The sequence below is a fragment of the Dendrobates tinctorius genome, unplaced genomic scaffold, assembly GCF_039654945.1.
Source record: "Dendrobates tinctorius isolate UK_male_01 unplaced genomic scaffold, ASM3965494v1 ptg000154l, whole genome shotgun sequence".
NCBI classification, from domain to species: domain Eukaryota; kingdom Metazoa; phylum Chordata; class Amphibia; order Anura; family Dendrobatidae; genus Dendrobates; species Dendrobates tinctorius.
This window is the reverse complement of record NW_027361821.1, coordinates 6,819,756-6,833,116: the sequence shown is the minus strand read 5'-3', so window position 1 is coordinate 6,833,116 and position 13,361 is coordinate 6,819,756.

The following is a 13,361-nucleotide window of genomic DNA, read 5'->3' as shown; positions in this document are numbered from 1 at the left end:
GGCTGAGGCCTACTTGGTGCAAGTTTAATATCTGATGTGGTTTGAATGTGGAGGGAGCAGGAGATATTGCCGGACACACAGCAGGGCAGCAGCTGGCATTATTGAACCCCACTAACACAGGAGCTAGTGTTTTTCTCTGTGCAGACGGCACTTCTGAGCAGCAACTGGCGGTGTTGGTGCACAGGGTCAATTATGGTGTAGGCTGAGGCCTATTTGGAGCAAGTCTAATATCTGATGTTGGGATGAATGTGGAGGGAGCAGGAGATATTGCCGTACATGCAGCAGGGGAGCAGCTGACATTACTGAACCCCACTAACACAGGAGCTAGTGTTTTTCTCTGTGCAGACGGCACTTCTGAGTAGCAACTGGCGGTGTTGGTGCACAGGGTCAATCATGGTGTAGGCTGAGGCCTAATTGGAGCAAGTTTAATTTCTGATGTGGTTTGAATGTAGAGGGAGCAGGAGATATTGCCGGACACACAGCAGGGGAGCAGCTGGCGTTACTGAACCCCACTAACACAGGAGATAGTGTTTTTCTCTGTGCAGACGGCACTTCCGAACAACCACTGGCGTTGTTGTAGCCCAGGATCAATCATGGAGTAGGCTGAGGCCTACTTGGAGCAAGATTAATATCTGAAGTGGTTTGAATGTGGAGGGAGCAGGAGATATTGCCGGACACACAGCAGGGGAGCAGCTGACGTTACTGAACCCCACTAACACAGGAGCTAGTCTTTTTCTCTGTGCAGACGGCACTTCTGAGCAACAACTGGCAGTGTTGGAGCCAGGATCAATCATGGAGTAAGCTGAAGCCTACTTGGAGCAAGTTTAATATCTGAAGTGGTTTGAATGTGGAGGGAGCAGGAGATATTGCCGGACACACAGCAGGGGAGCAGCTGGCGTTACTGAACCCCACTAACACAGGGGCTAGTGTTTTTCTCTGTGCAGACTGCACTTCTGAGCAGCATCTGGTGGTGTTGGTGCACAGGATCAATCATGGTATAGGCTGAGGCCTAACTGGAGCAAGTTTAATATCTAATGAGGTTTGAATGTGGAGGGAGCCAGAGATATTGCCGGTCACACAGCAGGGGAGCAGCTGACGTTACTGAACCCCACTTACACATGAGCTAGTGTTTTTTTTCTGTGCAGACGGCACTTCTGAGCAACAACTGGCGGTGTTGGAGCCCAGGGATTACAGTACAGGTGGTAGAAACATGAGCACAACAGGAGACCTGGATACTGTTGCCAACCAATTATTTATTCTGGAAGAGGATTGGCAAATTCCGGCGAGATCCAGGCCTTGTTCATTTTCAGAAAAGTAAGCCGGTCAATGTTATCAGAGGATAGTCGCGTGCGACGGTCTGTTATTACACCACCTGCGGCACTAAAGATGCGTTCCGATAATACACTAGCAGCAGGGCAAGCCAGCACCTCCAATGCATACTGGCTAATCTCTGGCCATGTATAGAGACCTAAAACTTGAAGGGGGAAGAGCCATCTGGGAGTATACTGAGAGGGCAAGACATGTAGTCTGTCACCATGTGACGGAAACGTTGCCTCCTGCTGACAGGAGCCGTGTAGACATTTGTGGCGGGCACACTAAACTTTGCCACAATTGGGCCATACTGGTCTTGCCTTGTGCTGCGGCGCTGCCTCTGCTCCCTCTTTGTGCAAAGCTTCCTCCACTGCCTCGACGCACAGAGCTGCTTTGTAAAGCACTAGCAGCACTGCTCTCGGGTGAAATGGAAAACATGATGGAATGCACCAGTGTGTCTTGGTACTCCCGCATTTTACCGGTTCAACGGTGTAATGAGGCTTTTGTAAGTTGTCCCGGTAGCGAGGATCTAGGAGGGTGTACACCCAGTAATCAGCCGTGTTGAGAATGTGGGCGATGTGGCAGTCGTTTCTCAGGCACTGCAGCATGAAATCAACCATGTGCTGCAGACTCCCAATTGCCCAAAAAACGCTGTCCCCTGCTTGAGGCGTCATCTCTGCATCACCCCACCCTCACTCTACATACTGACTGCTACAGCATTGTGTACCTCCCTCCTCTGGAGAGATGTCTTCCTCCTCCATTGACTCCTCCTCTTCCTCCTCACAAAGTGTCCCCTGCCTAGGCCTTTGTGAGGAACCACGTTGCGCAGACTGTCCAGAAGCAGATGGCATTTGTGACTCCTCATCCTCCACCTCTTCCAAAACCTCCTCCCTTAGTGCTTGCAGTGTTTTTTGAAGCAGGCAGATAAGGGGGACAGTAATGCTGACTAGTGCATCATCTGCACTCGCCATCTGCGTGGAATCATCGAAGGCACACAAAACATAGCAGATGTCCTTCATAGAGGCCCACTCAGTGGTGGTGAAGTGTGACCGGCGCACAGTGCGACTTGTTTGCGCCTGATGCAGCTGGTACTCCATGACTGCTGCCTGCTGCTCACACAACCGCTCCAACATATGTAACGTTGAATTCCACCTGGCGGGTAGGTCACATATGATGCGATGTTCCGGATGGCTGAATCGGCGCTGCAGAGCTGCAATGCGCGATCTTGCCATGCTGGAACGCCGCAAGTGAGCGCACTCTATGCCGACCTTGTGCAGCAGTGCATCAAGATCCGGATAGTCCCTCAGAAAACTCTGCACAACCAAGTTCAGCACATGTGCCAGACATGGGATGTGAGTGAGGTTGCCTAGCCCCAGAGCTGCCACCAGATTTTAGCCATTGTCACACACTACCAAGACTGGCTGGAGATTCGCTGGCAAAAACCACACGTCGCTCTCCTGCTTGATGGCATTCCAAAGCTCCTGCGCTGTGTGGCTTCAATTCCCCAAAGAAATTAATTTTAGTACGGCCTGTTGACGTTTGGCCACGGCTGTGCTCATATCGGTCGTAACAGGTAAGCGTTCATGGGTCCATGTGGAGGTAGACCGTGACGGCTCCTGCAGCGCTGATTCTGAGGAACTGGAGTATGAGGAGTAGTCAATGTGTACAGATTCCTGCAATCCTTGGAGTTGGCAGAACACATACAGCGCCACTCTCAAATATCTGTACCCAGCTCCACAACATTGACCCAATGGGCAGTGAGGGAAAGGTATCGTCACTGTCCATGGTTACTGGTCCACGCATCGGTCATCAGGTGGACCTTGCTACTGATGGCGTTCAGTAGCGCATGTTTAATTTTTCCCTCCACATGCTTTTGCAGGGCAGGGACGGCTTGCCTGCTGAAATAAAAGCGGCTGGGCACAGTGTATTGTGCCATGAAGTTACGGAAGGTGTCAGTCTCCACCAGCCTGAATGAAAGCATTTCAAGGGCCAGTAATTTTACAATGCCAGCATTCAGAGCCTGGTTTGCCAAGTATGGCCGCCTTTTCTCCCATGCCTGTGCTACCGATGGCTGTAGAGTGGCCTGGGAGTGTGAGGATGACAGGGAACGTGGTGCTGTGGGTGGAATGTCTCTGGGTCTCTGTACAACAGTGCCAGAGGTTCTTCCATGGCGATCCTGTGAGGAAGCCGAACCAGCTGTGTGTGAGCTGGAGGAAGAGGCTACAACAATTGCTGAAGAGGTGGTAGGTGGTGCTATAGGTTGGCCTACGTCTTCGGTGTGTCTTTGTAACTCCACCACGTGATTGGTCCGCACATGTTTCCACATATTTGTGGTATTGAGGTTGCTGACACTTTTCCCTCTTTTGACTTTCTGATTACACAGCTTCCATTTGACAAAGCAAATGTCATCTGCAACTGTGTCAAAAAAGGACCACACACTGCAAGTCCTGGGAGCGCCTGTTTTGGGTTTTGGAAGAGGAATGCTTCTAACGGGTGCCAAAGTGGAGACTACAGGCAACCAAGTCTGCCCCTTCCCTCTCCCTCCTGTTTTGGCTGTTTGGGGAATCTCTTCCTCAGAGCTGCTCCCACCACCTTCCTGTTCCTCATGCCATGATGGGTCAAGGACCTCATCATCTACACTCCCCTCTTCAAACACTTGCTTCTCCTGGGTTGTCTCGCCAGCACCGTATGCACCAGAAAGTGGCACCTGAGTCTCATCATCTGATGCGTACTGAGGTGTGCTGACCATAGGCACTGGCCCACCCGCCTCTTCAGATTGAGAGGGACAAAGCAGTTGTGCATCACTGCATACCCCCTCTTCTTCACATTCTAGAATGCTGCTTGGCTGGCCCCCTGTTTCCAAGCCAAGAGATTCAGAGAACAGAAGTTGAGATAGCTCCTGTCCAGGGCTCTCTGACAGCCTGGGCAATTTGGCAGGTGGTAAAGAGACAGATGGTTGCTCTTCAGTGCTCTGGCCCTGAGAGGATGTGGAAGTAATTGAAGTCGATGTGTTAGCTGCCATCCATCCTACAACGGCTTCAGTTTGTTCATCAGGCAGCAGTGGGGTACGGCGAGGTCCTACAAAGCTGCGCATAAAGGACTGTTCCCTGGTAAAACTGGGGGATGCTGAGTCACTGGTGCCCGCAGCAGGCATAGAATCCCCACATCCTCTCCCTGCTGAAACTCCACGCCCACGACCACGTGCCTTACTCCCTGCCTTCTTCATCTTGTAAGTAATTTTCTGCCTATCTTTATCAGTCTATCGCTTAGTATGCTTATTCCTGAACAGCTGCAAACAGGTATAAGAAACACTAATTTTATAAAGTGTGTGGACTACACTTTAATATGAGCTAATGTGGCCTACACAACTGTCAAGTGGAGTAATTGGTGAACTTTATTTACGTGTTTTTTTTTCAAAAAAAACAAAAAGGATGTGATCAAAGATATGAAAACGATAGTATCACAAACTTTTTGGAGCTATTACAATGCAGGAAGCTAACCTACAATGCAATAGATGAGGCTCCAAAAAATAGGCTAATACTAATCTGGCTGGGGCTGCAGGGCACAAGCCAGAAAAAGGCTCCTCTATCTTCTCCTATATAGTGTTTGCAACCAATCTAGCTGGATACAGATAGAAGCACACTAATAGGAGAAATTCTGGAAAAATAAGCAGCACTACAGCAAAAAAGAACAATGTATGAGGCAGTGATGCACGCTGAGCGGTCTACAACCAGAGGCGGCTGCAGAACACTACAGCGTGAGCTGCACTCACACACAGAGACCTCACAGACAGCCGTGAACAGTGCAGAGAACTGGGCACTAGCACTGAAAGGCTGCAGAAAGGCTCCGCTATCTACTCCTATAGTGTTTGCAACCAATGTAGATGGATACGGATGGATGCACACTAATAGGAGAATTAATGAAAAATGAGCAGCAATAAAAAAAAATAAATGTATGAGGCAGTGACGCACGCTGAGCGGCCTACAACCAGAGGTGGCTGCAGGACACACTACAGCGTGAGCTGCACTCACACAGACCTTGCAGACAGCTGTGAACAGCGCTGCAAGGCAAAAGCTACAGTGGTTGATAATGTAGCCTGTGTAAAGCACAATATTATATAGCAAATCGCTATCTCTAACTGTCCCTCAAAGTCTTGAACAGCAGCCTGTCCCTAACTGAATTCACAGCAGAGTGAACCCAAAATGGCGGCGGCGGCTTTTATAGTGCATCATGACATCATTTCAGCAGCCAATCACAGCCATGCCATTAGTTAACATGTCTACATGCCTAACAGGATGTGCCCACACTTCTGAGGATTCCTCATTGGCTGAATCAAATCAAACTGGCTCATAGCATTATGGGAACTTCCGATTCAGGTATTCGATATGCAAAAAGTATCGGAACTCAGTATCGGAACTCCGATACCGCGAATATTGGCCGATACCCGATATTTGCGGTATCAGAATGCTCAAAACTACTCCTGGTGTCTGACAGAACACTTCCAGTTCACACCACTACAAGAAGATCTTCAGATGTCTAATAGAATACTTCCACCTCATCTACATGTATAACAAAAACCTTAATTTGATTTCCTTGGCCTATCTCTAGCAAGCATCTGTCATGTCCTTGGATAATTCCTATATAAATGTTGCCATCTCTTCTCAGTATAAGCCTGATGAAGGGGCCTTCTGAGCCTTGAAAGCTTGTAAATATAATTTCTCTGGTTAGCCAATAAAGGTATCACTCCTTGAAAAGTTTTCTCAATTTGTTGGAGGGACATAAGTATTTACATCTATTTTTATGGCTAACATGGTACCACAATATTATTTTGTATTGTACATCATAAGAATCTTCTGTAGCAATTACAGCATATAGTAAGAAGAAACAAAACCTATCGGACAATTGTAATTCTACTTTATATGTTCAGGGTGAAAATCATTGCTAAACTGGTATAACATAGTTACAAATATATCCAGTACTTTCTTCTGTAACAGTAGAAATGGCTTGTTATATCAATTATACATTTTTGTCTGAATTTTTTTTCTTTAAATCCACTTATTGACACAAAAACAAATTGCATAAATAATTATGATAATTAGAAAACCCACGCAAGAGTCCTACAGGGTTTGATTCTATGATGCCAGAGGTTATAATTAATTTCTTTAAGAACTGATTGCATCGTCCACTATTATTAATGTCAAGGTGTTTTTGGCTTTTCAGATAATATTTGCTTAAAGCTCTTTTCTGACGTAAAAGCCAACTGTGATAGTTGATGGTAACAGAAACATTCAATCATAAGGCTCATAGGAAGTACACAAATGCATATGTAGTACCCAAACACCAAGGGTCATGATTTGTTTTGACAGTTGAAACTCTGAAAAATAAGAAATGTATCAAGCATATTTTTAATTATTTCTGTATGTTTTTATAGTGCCAGCATCTTCTGTAGTGGTGTATGGAAATTGTTACAGTTCTGCATGTAAAGCTCCAGTATCATGATCAGTGTTGGATGATTTTTTGACGCTGCAGAATTTCTGCACCTTTGTTTAATTGTGTTTTTTCATTGAGTTTTTGCGTGCTTTTTTGTAGCTGTGTTTTTATTGCATTTCTGAATCTGCGTTTCTTGTCTCTGATGTGTCATGCTTTAAATAAAGCTGCTTTATTTTTGAAACTTCCTGGTATTGACATTCTTAGGCTGGTTTCACACTTGCGTTTTTTTTCGTGGGATTTTAGCGCTAAAAAACGCATGCGTTTTTTTCCCTATACTTTGCATGGGAAGCGCTTATGTGCGCATACACATGCATTTGTATGCGTTTTTCCGCGCATGCGTTTTTTTGCGGTATGCGCTCGGGCGCACAAAATGCATCCTGTTGCATTTTTTGGGCGTCCGACTTGCCTCAAAAAAACGCAATGAGTTTTTTTACAGCAAGACACCCATTATAAGTCTATGGGTGCGCATATGTGCGCATTGGCATGCTTATGTATGCGTTTTTTTGCGCATGCGTTTTTTTTACCATTAGTTGGACAATGGAATTTTAGGGGTTTGGGTTAGAGTTAGGGTTAGTTAAGGGGGTTTAGGGCTAGGGTTAGGGTTAGCTAGGGTTTAGGGTTAGGGTTAGGGTTAGTATGGTTTGGTTAAGGGTTAGGGTTAGGGTCAGGGTTAGTATGGTTTGGTTAAGGGTTAGGGTTAGGGTCAGGGTTAGGGTTAGGGTTAGTATGGTTTGGTTAAGGGTTAGGGTTAGGGTCAGGGTTAGGGTTAGGGTTAGGGTTAGGGTCAGGGTTAGGGTTAGGGTTAGGGTTAGGGTCAGGGTTAGGGTTAGGGTCAGGGTTAGGGTTAGGGTTAGGGTCAGGGTTAGGGTTAGTAAAGTCATGGTTTGGGTTAGTGTGAGGGGCCACCTAATGTTGGAAAAAACCGCAAACGCGGTAAAAACGCACTAAAAACGCATACAAACGCATAAAAACGCTGCGTTTTTTCATGCATGCTCATAAAAATGCTTGAAAAATACGCAGCATTTGTATGCGTTTGTATGCGTTTTTTCAATGCGTTTTTTTGCGGGAAAAACGCACTGCAAAAAAAAGCAAGTGTGAAATTAGCCTAAGGTGCTGATTATTTGGGTTTTTGATATTATCACTTTTTTACCTGCATACTTTCAGCATCTAATGCAAGTCTATTGGGGAATTCTGCTCAGAAAACTCAGCGAACCTGCCAGAGAAATTTACATGATGTGGATTCGAAAAACGCACAGCAGTTGAGTTTATGCAGCATAAAAAAGAAGCATAGTAGACATGACATTTCTATAAATCCCATACACTTTGCAGGTACTGTGAAAGGATGCTATTTTTGCCACAGCGGCAGTATGCAGCGTAACAAATGCGATAAAACTCGCTGTTGGGCACATAACCTAATGGAAACCTGGAAATCTGAATCAAAAAATTAATACAGGCAAGAAAAAGTCATTTCTCATACATGTGGTCTATTATTTAGGAAAAATTCATTATAATACCTCACTAATAGTGTTGAGCATTCCGATACCGCAAGTATTGCTGTATTGAAAAAATATCGGAAGTCGGCATCGGAATCGGAAGTTCAAAGTTGATTGACAGCCGAAATGACGTCATCATGATGCGCGGTGTGTGCGCATCATGATGCGCCGTCATTTCGGGCCTTCCGGGGGTCTCTGCCGGCCTGCCGGGGGGCTGTGTGGACTGCCTGGGGTCTGTACCGGCCTGCCGGGGGGCTGTGCCGGCCTGCCGGTGGTCTGTGCACCCTGTGGGGGTCTGTACCGGCCTGCCTGGGGGCTGTGCCGTCCTGCCGGTGGTCTGTGCACCCTGTGGGGGTCTGTACCGGCCTGCCGGGGGGCTGTGCTGATGTCCGGGGGTCTGTACAAGCATCGTCCGATGGGACTACAAGTCCCATCGGGCGATGCCTGCTACCATGACAGTGATTGACACATTAGCCAATGATGGGACAGTAGTAGTCCCATCATCCGGCTAATGTGTTAAATGTTTAAAAAAAAAATATATATATATACTACATACATACTACATACATACTACATGCATGCTACATACATACTACATGCTACATACATACCACATATATACTACATGCATGCTACATACATACTACATGCTACATACATACTACATATATACTACATGCATGCTACATACATACTACATGCTACATACATACTACATATATACTACATGCATGCTACATACATACTGCATGCTACATACATACTACATACATACTACATACATACTACATATATACTACATACATACTACATACATACTACATGCTACATACATACCACATATATACTACATGCTACATACATACCACATACATGCTACATACATACTACATACATACTACATGCATGCTACATACATACTACATGCTACATACATACCACATATATACTACATGCATGCTACATACATACTACATGCTACATACATACCACATACATACTACATACATACTACATACATATTACATGCATGCTACATACATACTACATGCTACATACATACCACATATATACTACATGCATGCTACATACATGCTACATGCTACATACATACCACATATATACTACATGCATGCTACATACATACTACATGCTACATACATACTACATATATACTACATGCATGCTACATACATACTACATGCTACATATATACTACATATATACTACATGCATGCTACATACATGCTACATGCTACATACATACCACATATATACTACATGCATGCTACATACATACTACATGCTACATACATACTACATATATACTACATGCATGCTACATACATACTACATGCTACATATATACTACATATATACTACATGCATGCTACATACATACTACATGCTACATACATACCACATATATACTACATGCATGCTACACACATGCTACATGCTACATACATACCACATATATACTACATGCATGCTACATACATACTACATGCTACATACATACCACATATATACTACATGCATGCTACATACATACTACATGCTACATACATACTACATATATACTACATGCATGCTACATACATACTACATGCTACATATATACTACATATATACTACATGCATGCTACATACATGCTACATGCTACATACATACCACATATATACTACATGCATGCTACATACATACTACATGCTACATACATACTACATACAGTGGGGCAAAAAAGTATTTAGTCAGTCAGCAATAGTGCAAGTTCCACCACTTAAAAAGATGAGAGGCGTCTGTAATTTACATCATAGGTAGACCTCAACTATGGGAGACAAACTGAGAAAAAAAAATCCAGAAAATCACATTGTCTGTTTTTTTTTCATTTTATTTGCATATTATGGTGGAAAATAAGTATTTGGTCAGAAACAAGCAATCAAGATATCTGGCTCTCACAGACCTGTAACTTCTTCTTTAAGAGTCTCCTCTTTCCTCCACTCATTACCTGTAGTAATGGCACCTGTTTAAACTTGTTATCAGTATAAAAAGACACCTGTGCACACCCTCAAACAGTCTGACTCCAAACTCCACTATGGTGAAGACCAAAGAGCTGTCAAAGGACACCAGAAACAAAATTGTAGCCCTGCACCAGGCTGGGAAGACTGAATCTGCAATAGCCAACCAGCTTGGAGTGACGAAATCAACTGTGGGAGCAATAATTAGAAAATGGAAGACATACAAGACCACTGATAATCTCCCTCGATCTGGTGCTCCACGCAAAATCCCACCCCGTGGGGTCAGAATGATCACAAGAACGGTGAGCAAAAATCCCAGAACCACGCGGGGGGACCTAGTGAATGAACTGCAGAGAGCTGGGACCAATGTAACAAGGCCTACCATAAGTAACACACTACGCCACCATGGACTCAGATCCTGCAGTGCCAGACGTGTCCCACTGCTTAAGCCTGTACATGTCCGGGCCCGTCTGAAGTTTGCTAGAGAGCATTTGGATGATCCAGAGGAGTTTTGGGAGAATGTCCTATGGTCTGATGAAACCAAACTGGAACTGTTTGGTAGAAACACAACTTGTCTTGTTTGGAGGAAAAAGAATACTGAGTTGCATCCATCAGACACCATACCTACTGTAAAGCATGGTGGTGGAAACATCATGCTTTGGGGCTGTTTCTCTGCAAAGGGGCCAGGACGACTGATCCGGGTACATGAAAGAATGAATGGGGCCATGTATCGTGAGATTTTGAGTGCAAACCTCCTTCCATCAGCAAGGGCATTGATGATGAAACTTGGCTGGGTCTTTCAACATGACAATGATCCAAAGCACACCGCCAGGGCAACGAAGGAGTGGCTTCGTAAGAAGCATTTCAAGGTCCTGGAGTGGCCTAGCCAGTCTCCAGATCTCAACCCTATAGAAAACCTTTGGAGGGAGTTGAAAGTCCGTGTTTGCCAAGCGAAAAGCAAAAAACATCACTGCTCTAGAGGAGATCTGCATGGAGGAATGGGCCAACATACCAACAACAGTGTGTGGCAACCTTGTGAAGACTTACAGAAAACGTTTGACCGCTGTCATTGCCAACAAAGGATATATCACAAAGTATTGAGATGAAATTTTGTTTCTGACCAAATACTTATTTTCCACCATAATATGCAAATAAAATGAAAAAAAAACAGACAATGTGATTTTCTGGATTTTTTTTTCTCAGTTTGTCTCCCATAGTTGAGGTCTACCTATGATGTAAATTACAGACGCCTCTCATCTTTTTAAGTGGTGGAACTTGCACTATTGCTGACTGACTAAATACTTTTTTGCCCCACTGTATATACTACATGCATGCTACATACATACTGCATGCTAGATACATACTACATACATACTACATACATACTACATGCATGCTACATACATACATAATACATACTACATGCTACATACATACCACATATATACTACATACATACTACATGCATGCTACATACATACTACATGCTACATACATACCACATATATACTACATACATACTACATGCATGCTACATACAATACATACATAGACATACAGTACATATAACATAGAGTAACATACTTACCAATACTTGTCACATTGTTCCCCGAAGCCATTGTCTTTTACGGAATAAATATTAACATAACAAACCACAAAAATACTCACCCATGATCCGAAGCAGTCCACGAGTGTGTCCCACGACGATCTTGGGTAGAGAACTGCAGCATCAGCTGATGCTGCCGCTCTCTACGGGCTGCAGGAATCCAATGACGGAAGGTAGGTATCCTTCCGCACTGTATTCCTCTGCCACTTAAAAAAAAAAAGTCCCTAGTCTCACTTTATGCCATTGCTGCGTGGGAAATTCCCACACAGCAATGGCATAAAGTGAGACTAGGGACTTTTTTTTTTAAGTGGCGGAGGAATACAGTGCGGAAGGATACCTACCTTTCGTCATTGGATTCCTGCAGCCCGTAGAGAGCGGCAGCATCAGCTGATGCTGCAGTTCTCTACCCAAGTTCATCGTGGGACACACTCGTGGACTGCTTCGGATCATGGGTGAGTATTTTTGTAGTTTGTTATGTTAATATTTATTCCGTAAAAGACAATGGCTTCGGGGAACAATGTGACAAGTATTGGTAAGTATGTTACTCTATGTTATATGTACTGCATGTCTATGTATGTATTGTATGAATGTATTGTATGTAGCATGCATGTAGTATGTATGTAGTATGTATGTAGTATGTATGTAGCATGTAGTATGTATGTAGCATGCATGTAGTATGTATGTAGCATGCATGTAGTATGTATGTAGTATGTATGTAGCATGTAGTATGTATGTAGCATGCATGTAGTATGTATGTAGCATGCATGTAGTATGTATGTAGTATGCATGTAGTATGTATGTAGTATGTATGTAGCATGTAGTATGTATGTAGCATGCATGTAGTATATATGTAGAATGTATGTAGTATGTATGTAGCATGTAGTATGTATGTAGCATGCATGTAGTATGTATGTAGCATGCATGTAGTATGTATGTAGCATGTATGTAGTATGCATGTAGTATATATGTAGTATGTATGTTACATGTAGTATATATGTAGTATGCATGTTGCATGCATGTAGTATATATAATAATAATAATAATAATAAATTTTATTTTTATAGTGCCGACATATTCCGCAGCACTTTACATTTCAGAGGGGATTTGTACAGACAATAGACATTACAGCATAACAATAATCACATACAGTAGATTATAACAAATACCAAGAGGAGTGAGGGCCCTGCTCGCAAGCTTACAGTCTATGAGGAAAGAGGTAGACACGAAAGGTGGGTGGTAACAGTTGCCCTGATTGTATGGACCAGCCATAATGTTAAGTGTGTAACAGTACAGACACAGAGGGCTAATGGATGCATAAAGCATGTGGGAACATGATGCTGGGAACCTGGTTATGGTAAAACTTTTGGCTCTGCCACACATATATATGTTGTATGTATGTTGCATGCATGTAGTATATATGTAGTATGTATGTTGCATGC